Below are 13,946 nucleotides of genomic sequence, written 5' to 3' on the forward strand. Positions count from 1 at the left end.
CAATTAGAAAGGACTAAGAAGATTATCCACCTTTCTCTTCATCTGAATCTTGTGGATTATTCTTATTCAGAATGAATCACCTCTTAGCCTTCAGTTGTCCCAACTCAACATTCACATTAATTTTTACATCCTCACCATTACATGTTTATTGTCAACAATCAGTCTCTCTATAGATTGCACATGAGTGCATTGAGAATTTGAAATACTTTTCTTAATCTTTTTCTTACTCTTCAGGCAACATTAACTGGTTAGTCAAATTGTGATAGTCCCTCCAAGCCACTCACTATCCTGGCTTGGAAATATGCTGCCATTCCTTCAGTGTTGGTGGGTAAAAATCCTGGAAATGCCTCCCAAGTAGCATTGTGGATATAACTGCACCAAGTGGATTGCAGTGGTTCAAAAAGACAGCTTATCATCAGTTTCTCAAGGGCAACTAGGAATGGACGATAAGTGCTGGCCCAACTAGTTGTGCTCACATCGCATGCATGAATGAATAATAAAAAAAAGCTTTACATGTAAAAGTCCTATTCAACTGCATATTTTCTCAATTCTCTCCATGTATTAGTTACTTTACATGTAACAAATCACTTCTGCACATTCACTCAGCACCATTCCAAACTTTCCTGAAATTCAGGTAATCTTATCAACAGATGAAAAGTAGTGAGTATCAGTCATGAGATCTTTGCTTATCCTTCCGTACACAGTTGGTATTTTGTGGGTATAGCCAGATTGTGAACTTCAATTCTCTAAAATAATTCATGGACAAGGAAGTACAAGTTCCCCCCCCCACTAAAAAATCAGTCAACTTATTAACCTTGTTACCTTTCAACATATGTACATTGATATATTTCATTGAACTACACCCAAGGTGAGTTATTCCTATTTTCATTCCAAATCGGGCATCCCAGTAATTGCTATTTTGTCCCATTTAGAAGTTCTGGAGAAACTTTACTATTTAATAAAAATATTTTTAAATGATCTTTAATGCATAAATTAAGCATTCCCACATTGTTTCCAGGATAACCATTTGTTGCTTGTTTGGTCTTCCTTAAAAAACAACTTTTTCTCAAAAATAATTTGCCAGATTATACTAAAATTTTCTTTTTTAAGTTATTCCAAATGTCAATAATGGTGTTGCTATGCTGATAGGTATTAAACTTATTTCTTCCTAAAACAAATTTTCAATTTTTTGATATAAAGAAACAACCTAGACTGTTTTCATTAGCTTCTTTTTAAGGAAATTATTTGTTTATCCCTTAACTTCAAGTGAGTTTCTGTTGGAGTATTTGTTCTTGGCAAGTTATTTTTTTCCGAATTCAGTTTCAGACACAATTGTGCCCAGGCTTGGTGGATTTAAGTATTTCTATATCAATCTTGTCAGGCATACAATGACACACCTGTGAGCAGGCAGGACTTAAAGCCAAGTCTTTTGGGCAACAGTTGAAGTGTGGTAGCCTACCTATTTCTAAAGTCTTGGGGTTCATGTCTCACTTATTTATGGAGGTATATACTAGTATCTCTGAACAGCTTGACTATAAAGTATCTTTAAGTGTGGTGATGAGTTTCATGTCATACACTCAACAGTAATCCAGTGTGGATTTTTTTGTGCAATCTTCTACTTTTTACCAGTTATGCAACTGAGATGTCAGATGTGTTTCTTGCGCAATCTTGTTGAGCATGAGATAGAAATGGTTGCCCATTCCTGGGACCTTCTGGCTTCCACATCCATTGCCCCATATTTAAAGTCTCGCTAGTCAACGTTTCAGTTTCTGCAAACCACAAACAACCTCACATTCTGTGCTATTGATATTTAAATTGATGCAATGTCTCAAAAGAAACCTGTTGGACTAAAACCTGGTGTTGTGTGATTTTTAACTTTCTCAAAAGAAAGACAGACTTGCCCCATGCTGCATAGATTAAGATCTGCAAGTGTAGTTGGATGAGTACTGGAGTTCAGTTTTCTTCCATGTGGACTATCTCAGGAAGCCACAGCACTAGACACCACAAGCCTTGGATCCAAGTTGCAGCATGGATAAGGGAAGGTTCCCACATGAAGTGGAATGCTGCACAGTGCATTACAAAATGCAACAAAATAGAATCTGGTCTCATGGTGATCATGTAAGCATTTGTGATTGTTGTAAAAAAAATCTGAATACTAATGTCTTCAAGGAAATAAATTTGTTTATCTGGCCTGGTCTACATGTTTGACTCCAGACCACAGCAGTGTATTTGACTTTTAAATGTCCTGTGAACAGGTATCTGTTTCTCCTTTCTATTCTGTTCACAAGACTTATGGTCTACAAGGTTCCTCTCCAGTCATTTCTGCTTACTTTGATGCGTTGAATGTTTGAGATTTATGCCAGCTGAAATGTGCCTTACAGTACCATCGTGTGGGGTGCTTTCTTATCTAGTAGAGGGTGCTGGTGAGAGGCAGCTGTGGAGGGTTCTGGGAGAAGTTGGCTCAATCACTGTGACTGAGAAGAGGATTGCAAAGGGCCTGGTGCTCATCAGGAGGAAGAGGTTCTAAAAGAGGATGCTGATGAGAAGCTACTGAGGAGAGTTTTGAGAGAAGTTGGCTCAGTCAGTGCAACTGAGAATAGGATCATGACAGGCTTGGCTGCTCAGAAACCTTCTATATGTGGGAAATCATGGACGCTTCTAGTATCCATGCCAACTATGAATAAGTAAAAATCACACAACACTAGGTTATAGTCCAACAGGTTTAACTGGAAGCACACTAGCTTTCAGGATGAAGGAGTGGCGCTCCGAAAGCTAATGTACTTCCAATTGGACTATAACATAGTGTTGTGTGATTTTTAACTTTGTACACCCCACAACACTGGCAACTCCAAATTACAAATAAGTATGTTCAGTTGCCACTCCTGATTTGCTGCATGGAATTCCGGGACCTATGAATGGACTCACTATGGACCATCCATGAGGCTGACAACATCGTGAATAACACATTTAGCAAGCTGGTCTCACCACCAGTAAGGGCCACATGGATAGAGAAGTGTTGGGTGACCACCAGGGAGACCTGTATATGTGAGCAAGCAGTGTAGAAATCCTCTGTGGCTATTTCCTCTCAAGCAGGTATACAGTTTTGGATATTGGTGGGGGTGATGGACTCTCAGGGAAAAACAGCAGCAGCAGCCAGATCAGTGGCACCACAACCAGCATTGTTGTATAGCAGGGAGGGTTGAAGTGATAGTTGCAAGGGGCTCTCTAGTTAGGGGCATGGATAAGCATTTCTGTGGCTGTGAATGAGACTCCAGAATGGTGTGCAGCCTCTCTGGTCCGTGGTAAAGGATATTCTGAAAGGGAAGGATGAGCATCTAAGGGTTGTGGCCCATATTTGTACTAATGACATAAACAGAAAGAGAGATGAGGTCCCGCACAGGGAGTTCAGGGCATTAGTTTGGAAATTGTCAAGCAGGACTCTAGGGTTGTGATCTCAGGATTATTTCCTGTGCCACATGCCAGTGAGGCTAGGAATAAGAATATAGTACAGTTAAATACTTGACTAAAGAGCTGGCGTAAGAGGAAAGGCTTCAGGCATGTGGATCATTGGGATGTCTTCTGGGGCAGGTGGGACTTGTACAAGAAGGACAGGTTTAATCTAAACTGGAGAGCACCAATATCCTGGCATGGAGCTTTGCTAGTGTCGTTCGGGAGTGTTTAAACTTGTGTGGCAAGAGGGTGGGATCTAGAGCAATATGTCAGCAAGTAAAATGACCAAGGCCAGTAAGACTAAGAAGAGGAAGAGATAGGGAGAGGTTACTGAACACAGCAGGATTGGTGATCTGAGGTGCATTGGTTTAAAGTGGAATAAAGTGTTGGTAAATGTGAGGTCTTTCATTTTGGTAGGAATAACAAGAAAACTGACAATTATTTAAATGTTGAAAAATTGCTTCATGCTGCATGAATCACAAAAGGTTGGTTTGCAGGTGCAGCAAGTAACTAAGAAGGCAAATGGAATATTGTCCTTCATTACTAGATGGATGGAGTTTAAAAATAAGGAGGTTATGCTGCAGTGGTATAGAGTGCTGATGAGGGGCAAATTTGGAGTACAGTTTTGGACTTCTTACTTGAGAAAGCACATACTGGCACTTGGTTGATTCCAGAGTTGAGAGGGTTGCCTTATGAGGAGAGATTGAGAAGACTGAGTCTATGCTCACTGGAATTTAGAATGAGGGGGACATTTTCTAGAAACATATGAGGTTATGAAGGGAATAGATAAGATAGAAGCAGGGAGGTTGTTTCCACTGGGTGGTGAAACTAGAACTAAGGTACACAGTCTCAAAGATAAAAGGGACCAGGTTTAGGACTGACTTGAGGAGGAGCTTCTTCACCCAAAGGGTTGTGAATCTGTGGACTTCCCTATCTAGTGAAGCTGTTAATGTTGAATGTTTTTAAGGCAATGATAAACACATCTTTGAACAGTAAAGGAATTAAGGGTTATGGTGAATGGGCTGGTAAGTGGAACTGAGTCCATGAAAAGATCAGCCATGATCTTATTGAATGGTGGAGCGGGCTAGATGGGCCACTTGGTCTACTTATGCTCCTATCTCTTATGTTTTATGTTGATATTTGGGAGCATGTCAATACAAAAAAGGAGGTGGTGTTGAGTATTTGAAAAGGATTGAGGTAGACAAGTTCCTACAACCTGATGGAATCAATTCCAGAATGCAGAGGGAGGCAGGTGAGGAAATTGCTGGGGCCTTATATGAAATCTTTGTATCCTGTTTAGTGAAAGAAGAGATATCACGGGACTAGAGAATAGCTAAAGTTGTTCCTTTGCCTAAGAAAGGCCGCAGGGATAAGCTGAAAATTTTCAGGCCAGTAAGCCTAATGTTAGTAGGAGGGAAATTATTGGAGAAGATTCTTAGGAAAGGATTTACTCACATTTAGAAAAATATGTACTTATTAGTGACAGGCAACATGGCTTTGTGTGGGGAAGGTCTGTCTCAGAAACATGATAGACCATTTTGAGAAAGTGACAAAGGTGATTGATGATGGCAGTGTTGCAGATGTTGTTTATGTGGACTATAGTAATGCCTTTAACAAGGTCTCTCATGGCAGGCAATAAAAAGAAATGAAGTTATATGGGTGAGCCGGTAAGATGGATGCAGAACTGGCTTGGTCATAGAAGATGAGAGTAGTTGTAGAAGAGCTTTTTTGACTGGAGATGTTTGACCAGTGGTATTCTGCAGAGATCAGTGCTGGAGCCAGTGGTTTTTTGTCATACATATTATAAGGATGGGGTGGGTCTGGGAGGGATGCTCTTTGGAGGATTGGTGTAGACCTGTTGGGCCAAATGGCCTGCTTCCAGACTGTATGAATCCGATCAAACCTCCTCCTTCACTTTCATCCACCTATTGCTTTCCCAGCTACCTCCCCCCAACCCAACACCCCTCCCATTTATCTCTCTGCCCTGACCCACAAGGCTCATTCCTGATGATTTATAGGAGAATGTAGGTAGTCTGATTAGTTAGTTTGTGGAAGCTTCAATGGTTAGGGGAGCTGTGAATAGTGAGGACGATTGTCAGAGGATACAACAGGGTATAGATAGGCTGGAGACTAGGGTGGAAAAGTGACAGATAGAATTTAATGTAGACAAATGCAAGGTGATGCATCTTGGAAGGTGTGATAGAAGGCTAAAGTGAGGACTGCAGATGCTGGAGATCAGAGTCAAGAATGTGGTGCTGGAAAAGCACAGTTGGTCAGGCAGCATCTGAGGAGCATAAGCCCTTCATCAGGAATGAGACTTATGGGTCAGGGCAGAGAGATAAATGGGAGGGATGTTGGGTTGGGGGGGAGGTAGGTGGGAAAATGATAGGTGGATGAAAGTGAGGGAGAAGGTTTGATAGAATCCATTCAGTGTGGAAGCAGGCCATTCGGCCCATCGAGTCCACACCAATTCTCCAAAGAGCATCCCACCCAGACCCACCCCACTCCTATAACCTTGCATTTCCCATGGCCAATCCACCTTACCTGCATCTCTTTGGACTGTGGGAGGAAACTGGAGCACCCAGAGGAAACCTACAGGAAGAATATACAAATTCCACACAGACAGTTGCTCAAGGGTGGAATTGAACCTGTGTTCCTGGCAGGGTAAGGCAAAAGTGCTAACCACTGAGCCACCAGGCCACCCATGATGCAGGAGGGAAGGATACATTAAAAGGCAGAACCCTTAGAAGCATTAATGGAGAGATCTTGGCGGACAGATCCTTGGGTCCCTGAAAGTGACAACAGAAGTGGATAAGGTGGTCATGAAGGCATATAGCATGATTGCATATGGGGGCATAAAGTATAAAAATTAGCAAGTTATGTTGCAGCTGTACAAAACTTTAGTAAGCCACATTCGGAATATTTTATATAGTCCTGGTCACCACACATCTAGAAGAGCATTGCAGCTTTGAATAAGGTAGGGGAAAGCTTAGCCATGATATTCCCTGGTTTGGAGGGTATTGGCTATAAGAAGAGATTAGACAAAGTTGGTTTGTTTTCACTTGAATGTTGAAGGATGAGGAGTTTACAAAATTGTATGGATAGAATGGATAGTCAGAATCCTTTTCTCAGGGTAGAAATATCAATTATTATGTAGCATAGACTCAAGGCAAAAGGGTGGAACTTTAAAGGAAGAGAGACGCAGAATTTTTAAACAGGTTGATAAGTGCCTGGATTGCACTGCCTGCAGAGGGGATAGAAGCAAATACAATTGCAAGGTTTAAGAGTCATCTTGACACATGCATGGATAGACCGGGAACAGAGGAATGTGGACCGCATAGGTAAAAGATCTTTAAGTTTAGAAAGATATGTGATAATGCTGTCACTTTAAAAAGATACGTTGTAAAGGCAGACATGCCATTATCTAGCTTAACAATGGCAGGGGAGTGGCCAGTTCTAACAGTTCAGGGTCTTTCTCGTTTGGTCTAGCTGTAGCAGTCATAAGATGCTAATGCCCAGAGAAAGGTTCCAAGCCTCAGTGAATGATTCCTGACTGCTTTCCTCTGAGAAATCTCTTTGGAAGGTATTCACTCCTGCATGTAAGGATTTGCGTTTCAGTTTACCTTTTAATCAATAGTTAAGTTCTTCTAAATTCTGTTTACTTTTGTTCATGTTTTAACTGTAGCGTTTACGTAAATTCTGTTTTTCTTAAAGCCGTGTGTTTTGACCAGATGCATCATACCTGGAGTATCCACTTCACATCTGCCTTTAAAATAAGAAAATAATAGGCTCTAGGCTACCATTTTAAAATATTTTGAGTGGTCTGGCCTGATTCATAACAGGCATTATACGTGAGCACAGTCTTGGTGGACTGAATGACCTGTTCATGCATTTTACTCTTTGTTTTTTGCAGGATCTAAATTGGTAGAAAGGATAGACATGTGACAGATGAAATATAGACTATAGAAATAGAACATAGAGAATAATATAGCACTGAAACAGGCCTTTTGGCTAACTGTGCCGACAATGATGCTATTCCAAACTAATCCTGTGCCTGCACAAAGTCTGTATACTCAATTTTCTGCCTGTTGATGTGATGTCTAAGTGCCTCTTAAACTTTATCGTCATATCTGCTCCTACTGTCTCCCCTGGCAGTGCGTTCCAGGCATCTACCAACTTCTGTATAAGAAAACTTTCATTGCACATTTCCTTTAATATTTTCCCCTCTTACCCTAAACCTATGTGCCCCTAGTATTTGACACTTGCACACCTCCGACTATCTACTCTATCCATGCCTCTCATAATGTTATATTCGATCAGGTTGCCCCTCAGCCCCTGATGCTCTGGCAAAAGCAATCCAAGTTTGTTCAACCTGTCCCTATAGCTAATACACTTCAATCCAGGTAGCACCCTGATTAACCTTTTTTGCACCCTCTCCATCTATTTCCTCTAGTGTGGGGAACAGTTCTGGACACATTACTCCAAATGTTGCCTGACTAAATTTTATATGCTGTAACATGACTGGGCAACATTTGTATGCAGTGCTCCAAATGTTGAAGACAAGTAGGCTGTAAGCCTTCTTTACCATCTTATCCACCTGTTTTGCCACTTTCATGGAGCTATGGAATTGAACCTCAAGATTCCTCTGAATATCAATGCTCCAAAGGGTCCCACCATTTACTGTAAACTTTCCTCTTGTATTTGACTTCCAAACTTCATCACCTCATACGTGTTCAGATTAAATTCAGTCTGCAATTTCTCTGAAAGTAAAGCTACCTCTGCACTGCACCTGATGAAACTCCCACAACATGTGTAGCACCATTTTAGACACAGAATGAAGTGCCCTGTAATTTTTAAACTACTTCTTAAACTATTTTTTAGACTAGAATCATAGAACCATAGAAACCCTACAGTGTGGAAGCAGGCCATTCAGCCCATCAAGCCCACACCAACCCACCAAAGAACATCACACCCAACCGATACCCCCTAACTTATCCATGTTACCCTGCATTTCCCATGGCTAATCCACCTAGCCTGCACACCCTTGGATACTTAGAGCAATTTAACATGGCCAGTCCACCTCACCCTAAGTGTTCTGTAATCTTTTAAACTAAAAGTAAAGTCCCCTCTATGCTATTCTGATCAAACACTCTCAGGAAAGCACTACAAAGGGTTAGGTGCATAGCTGCCTCTATTTTTCAGTAGTGAAAATAAAGCTCTCTTCACTTATTTTAAACTGAAAATGGAGGTTTTAGTTTAAAATGATCGATGGAGTTGGGCTGTGGACCAATGAGTGGGTATTTACAGTTTGAAGAGGTATTTATAGTTGATGAGGATAGATGGGAGCGATTTATAGCTGACAGAGTTGGAAAGTGTTTACAGCCATCAGGGTTGGTAGGTTATTTACAGTTGACAAGGTCAGGAGGTTTATACAGCCGTTGGGGTCAGTGGGTTATTTATAGTTGACAGGGTCAGGAGGTGTTTACAGTGATTGGGATCAGGGGTTATTTACAGACAACAGAGTCAGGAGATGTTTACAGCTGTTGGGGTCAGTGGGTTGTTTACACTCAACAGAGTTAGGAGGTGTTTACAGCTGTTGAAGTTGGGGGCTTTTTACTGTCAACGAGTTAGGAAGTGTTAACAGCAATAGGGGTCAGGGGGTTATTTACAACCGACAGGTTCAGGAGGTATTTACAGCTGTTGGGGTCAGGGGGCTATTTACAGCCAACAGCATCAGGAGGAGTTTACAGCTGTTAGGGTCAGGAGTTATTTAAGTTCACAGATTTAGGAGGTCTTTACAGCTGTCGAGGTCAGAGGGCTATTTACAGCCGTCAGAGTCAGAGGTTTATTTACAGTTGACACAGTTAGGAGGTATTTACAGCCATTGGGGTCAGGGGGCTACTTACAAGATGACAGGGTCAGGAAGTGTTTACAGCTATTGGGATCAGAGGGTATTAACAGTTGATAGGGTCAGGAGATGTTTACAGCCGTAGGGGTCAGGGAATTATTTACAGCCAACGGTTAGGAGGTATTTGCAGCCTTTAGGGTTGGGGGTTATTTACAGCTGATGGAATCAGATGGGTATTTACAGTCAACGGAGTCAGGAGGGTGTTGACAGTTATTGGGGTCAGAGGGTTACTTACAGCTTTTGGAGTCAGATGGATATTATCAGTCAACAAAGTCAGAGGGTGTTCACAGCTGTTGGGGTCAGGGGCTATTTACAATTGATGAGCTCTGGAGGTCATAGAGTCATACAGTCATAGAGATGTACAGCATGGAAACAGACCCTTTGGTCCAATCCGTCCACGCCGACCAGATATTCCACTCCAATGTAGTGCCACCTGCCAGCACCCGGCCCATATCACTCCAAACCCTTCTGATTCATATACCCATCCAAATGCCTTTTAAATGTTGCAATTGTACCAGCCTCCCTCACTTCCTCTGGCAGCTCATTCCATACAAGTACCACTGTCTGTGTGAAAAGGTTGTCCCTTAGGTCTCTTTTATATCTTTCCCATCTCACCCTAAACCTATGCCCTCTAATTCTGGACTTCCTGACCCCAGGGAATAGACTTTGTCTATTTATCCTATCCATGTCCTTCAATTTTCTAAACTCTATAAAGCCACCCCTCAGCCTCCGACACTCCAGGGAAAACAGCCCCAGCCTGCTCAGCCTCTCCCTATACCTCAAATCCTCCAATCCTGGCAACATCCTTGTAATTCTTTTCTGAACCCTTTCAAGTTTTTCACAACATCCTTCCGATAGGAAGGAGACCAGAATTGCAAGCAATATTCCAACAGTGGCCTAACCAATGTCCTGTATAGCCGCAACATGACGTTGCAACTCCTGTACTCAATATTCTAACCAATAAAAGAAAGCATACCAAACGCTTTCTTCATTATCCTATCTACCCGTGACTCCACTTTGAAGGAGCTATGAACCTGCACTCCAAGGTCTCTTTGTTCAGCAACACTCTCAAGGACCTTACCATAAATTGTATAAGTCCTACAAAGATTTGCTTTCCCAAAATGCTGCGCCTCGCATTTACCTGAGTTAAACTCCATCTGCCACTTCTTGGCCCATTGGCCCATCTGATCAAGATCCTGTTGTAATCTGAGGTAACCTTCTTTGCTGTCCACTACACCTCCAATTTTGGTGTCATCTGTAAACTTACTAACTGTATCTCTTATGCTCGCATCCAAATCATTTATGTAAATGATAAAAAGTAGAGGACCCAGCACCGATTCTTGTGGCACTCTATTGGTCACAGGCCTCCAGTCTAAAAAAACAACCATCCACCACCACCCTCTGTCTTCTACCTTTGAGCCAGTTCTGTATCCAAAAGGCGAGTTCTCCCTGTATTCCCTGAGACCTAACCTTGCTAACCAGTCTCCCATGGGGAACATTGTCGAATGCCTTACTGAAGTCCATATAGATCACATCAAGCACTCTGCCCTCATCAATTCTCTTTGTAACTTCTTCAAAAAACTCAATCAAGTTTGTGAGACATGATTTCCCATGCACTAAGCCATGTTGACTATCCCTAATCAGTCCTTGCCTTTCCAAATACATAGGAGAAAGTGAGGACTGCAGATGCTGGAGATCCGAGCTGAAAATGTGTTGCTGGAAAAGCGCAGCAGGTCAGGCAGCATCCAAGGAACAGGAGAATCGATGTTTTGGGCATGAGTCCTTCTTTCCAAATACATGTACATCCTGTCCCTCAGGATTCCCTCCAACAACGTGCCCACCACCGACATCCGGCTCACTGGTCTGTAATTCCCTGACTTGTCCTTACTACTCTTCTTGAAGTGTGGCACCACGTTTGCCAACCTCCAGTCTTCCGGCACCTCACCTGTGACTATCGATGATACAAATATCTCAGCAAGAGGCCCAGCAATCACTACTCAAGCTTCCCACAGAGTTCTAGGGTACACCTGATCATGTCCTGGGGATTTATCCACCTTTACACATTTCAAGACATCCAGCACTTCCTCCTCTATAATATGGACATTTTGCAAGATGTCACCATCTATTTGGCTACTTTCTATATCTTCCATATCCTATTCCACAGTAAATATCGTTTAGTATCTCTCCCGTTTTCTGTGGCTCCACACAAAGGACGCCTTGTTGATTTTTGAGGGGCCCTATTCTCTCCCTAGTTATCCTTTTATCCTTAATGTATTTGTAAAAACCCTTTGGATTCTCCTTAATCCTATTTGCCAAAGCTATCTCATGTCCCCTTTTTTCCCTCCTGATTTCTCTTTTAAGTATGCTCCTACATCCTTTATACTCTTCTAAGGATACACACGATCTATCCTGTCTATACCTTATATATGCTTCCTTCTTTTTCTGAACCAAACTCTCAATTTCTTTAGTCATCCAGCATTCCCTATACCTTCTAGCCTTTCCTTTCACCCTAACAGGAATATACTTTTTCTGGATTCTCGTTATCTCATTTCTGCAGGCTTTCCATTTTCCAGCCGTCCCTTTACCTGCGAACATCTGCCCCCAATCAGCTTTCGAAAGTTTTTGCCTAATATTGCCAAATTGGCTTTTCTCCAATTTAGAACTTTCACTTTTAGATCTAGTCTGTCCTTTTCCATCATTATTTTAAAGCTAATAAAATTATGGTCGCTGGCCCCAAAGTGCTCCCCCACTGACACCTCACTCACCTGCCCTGCCTTATTTCCCATGAGTAGGTCACCTTTTGCAACTTCTCTATGGGTACATCCACATACTGAATCAGAAAATTTTCTTGTACACACTTAACAAATTCCTCTCCATCTAAACCCTTAACACTGTGGCAGTCACAGCCTATGTTCGGAAAATTAAAATCCCCTAATGTGACCCCATATTATTCTTACAGATAGCTGAGAACTCGTTACAAGTTTCTTTCTCAATTTCCGAGTAAAAAGTGAGGTCTGCAGATGCTGGAGATCAAAGCTGAAAATGTGTTGCTGGTTAAAGCACAGCAGGTCAGGCAGCATCCAAGGAACAGGAAATTACACGTTTCGGGCCAGATTCCTGATGAAGGGCTCTGGCCCGAAACGTCGAATTTCCTGTTCCTTGGATGCTGCCTGACCTGCTGTGCTTTAACCAGCAATACATTTTCAGCTCTTTCTCAATTTCCCTCTGACTATTCGGGGGTCTATGATACAATCCCAATAAGGTGATCATCACTTTCTTATTTCTCCGTTCCACCCAAATAACTTCCCTGGATGTATTTCCAGGAATATCCTCCCTCAGCACAGCTGTAATGCTATCCCTTATCAAAAACGCCACTCCCCCTCCTCTCTTGCTTTCCTTTCTGTCCTTCCTGTAGCATTTGTATCCTGGAACATTAAGCTGCCAGTTCTGCCCATCCCTGAGCCATGATTCTGTAATTGCTATGGTATCCCAGTCCCATGTTCCTAACCATGTCTTGAGTTCATCTGCTTTCCCTGTTAGGCCCCTTGCATTGAAATAAATGCAGTTTAATTTATTAGTCTTACCTTGTCCCTGCCTGCCCTGACTGTTTGACTCACTTCTATTCTCAACTGTACCAGTCTCAGATTGATCGCTTTCCTCACTATTTTCCTGGGTCTCACTCCCCTCCTTACTAGTTTAAATCCTCCCGAACAGCCCAAGCAAATCTCCCTGCCAGTATATTAGTCCTCTTCCAATTTAGGTGCAATCCATCCTTCTTGTACAGGTCACTTCTATCCCAAAAGAGATTCCAATGATCCAAAAATGTGAAACCTTCTCCCATACACCAGCTCCTCAGCCATGCATTCATCTGCTCTGTCCTCCTATTCCTACCCTCGCTAGCTCATAGCACTGGGAGTAATCTAGATATTACTACTCTCGAGGACCTCCTTTTTAAATTTCTACCTAACTCTCTGTAATCTCCCTTCAGAATCTGAACCTTTTCCCGTCCTATGTCGTTGGTTTCAATGTGGACAATGACCTCCGTGAGAACATTCTCTCACCAGGGAAGCAACATGCCATTCTGCTTTTTCGCTGCTGGCCACAGAAACGTACCTCGGACTAGTGAATCGCCAAACACGATTGATCTCTTGGAACCCGACGTATCTCTCGTTGCAATAGAGCCAGTCTCAATACTAGAAACTTGGCTGTTCATGCTACGTTCCCCTGAGAATCCATCACCCCTTATATTTTCCAAAACAGCATACCTGTTTGAAATGGGTATATCCACAAAAGACTCCTGCACCAGCTGCCTACCCGTCTTACCCTTCCTGGAGTTAGCCCATCTATGTGACTGTATCTGAGACTTTCCCCCGTTCCTATAACTGCCATCCATCACATACTGTTGCTGTTGCAAATTTCTCATTGCTTCTAACTGTCTCTCCAACTGATCCATTTGATCTGATAAGATTTGCAGCCTAACTCATTTATGACAGATATAATCTGCAGTAACGCTTCAACTCTCTTTAAAGTCCCACATCTGACTAGGAGTACATATCACTCTATTAAAGGTCATGTTTGCTCCTTCACA

At 42.2% G+C, this 13,946-nt stretch overlaps 1 protein-coding gene across 1 annotated transcript in view; it reads left to right on the forward strand.

Moving 5' to 3' along the window:
• Positions 1–13,946, forward strand: part of LOC132834281 (dynein axonemal heavy chain 8-like) — a 1,170,382-nt gene that overhangs the window by 91,855 nt on the left and 1,064,581 nt on the right. The gene's annotated exons all lie outside the window — the stretch shown is intronic.

Source organism: Hemiscyllium ocellatum, chromosome 3, assembly GCF_020745735.1.
Source record: "Hemiscyllium ocellatum isolate sHemOce1 chromosome 3, sHemOce1.pat.X.cur, whole genome shotgun sequence".
Taxonomy (NCBI): Eukaryota; Metazoa; Chordata; class Chondrichthyes; order Orectolobiformes; family Hemiscylliidae; genus Hemiscyllium; species Hemiscyllium ocellatum.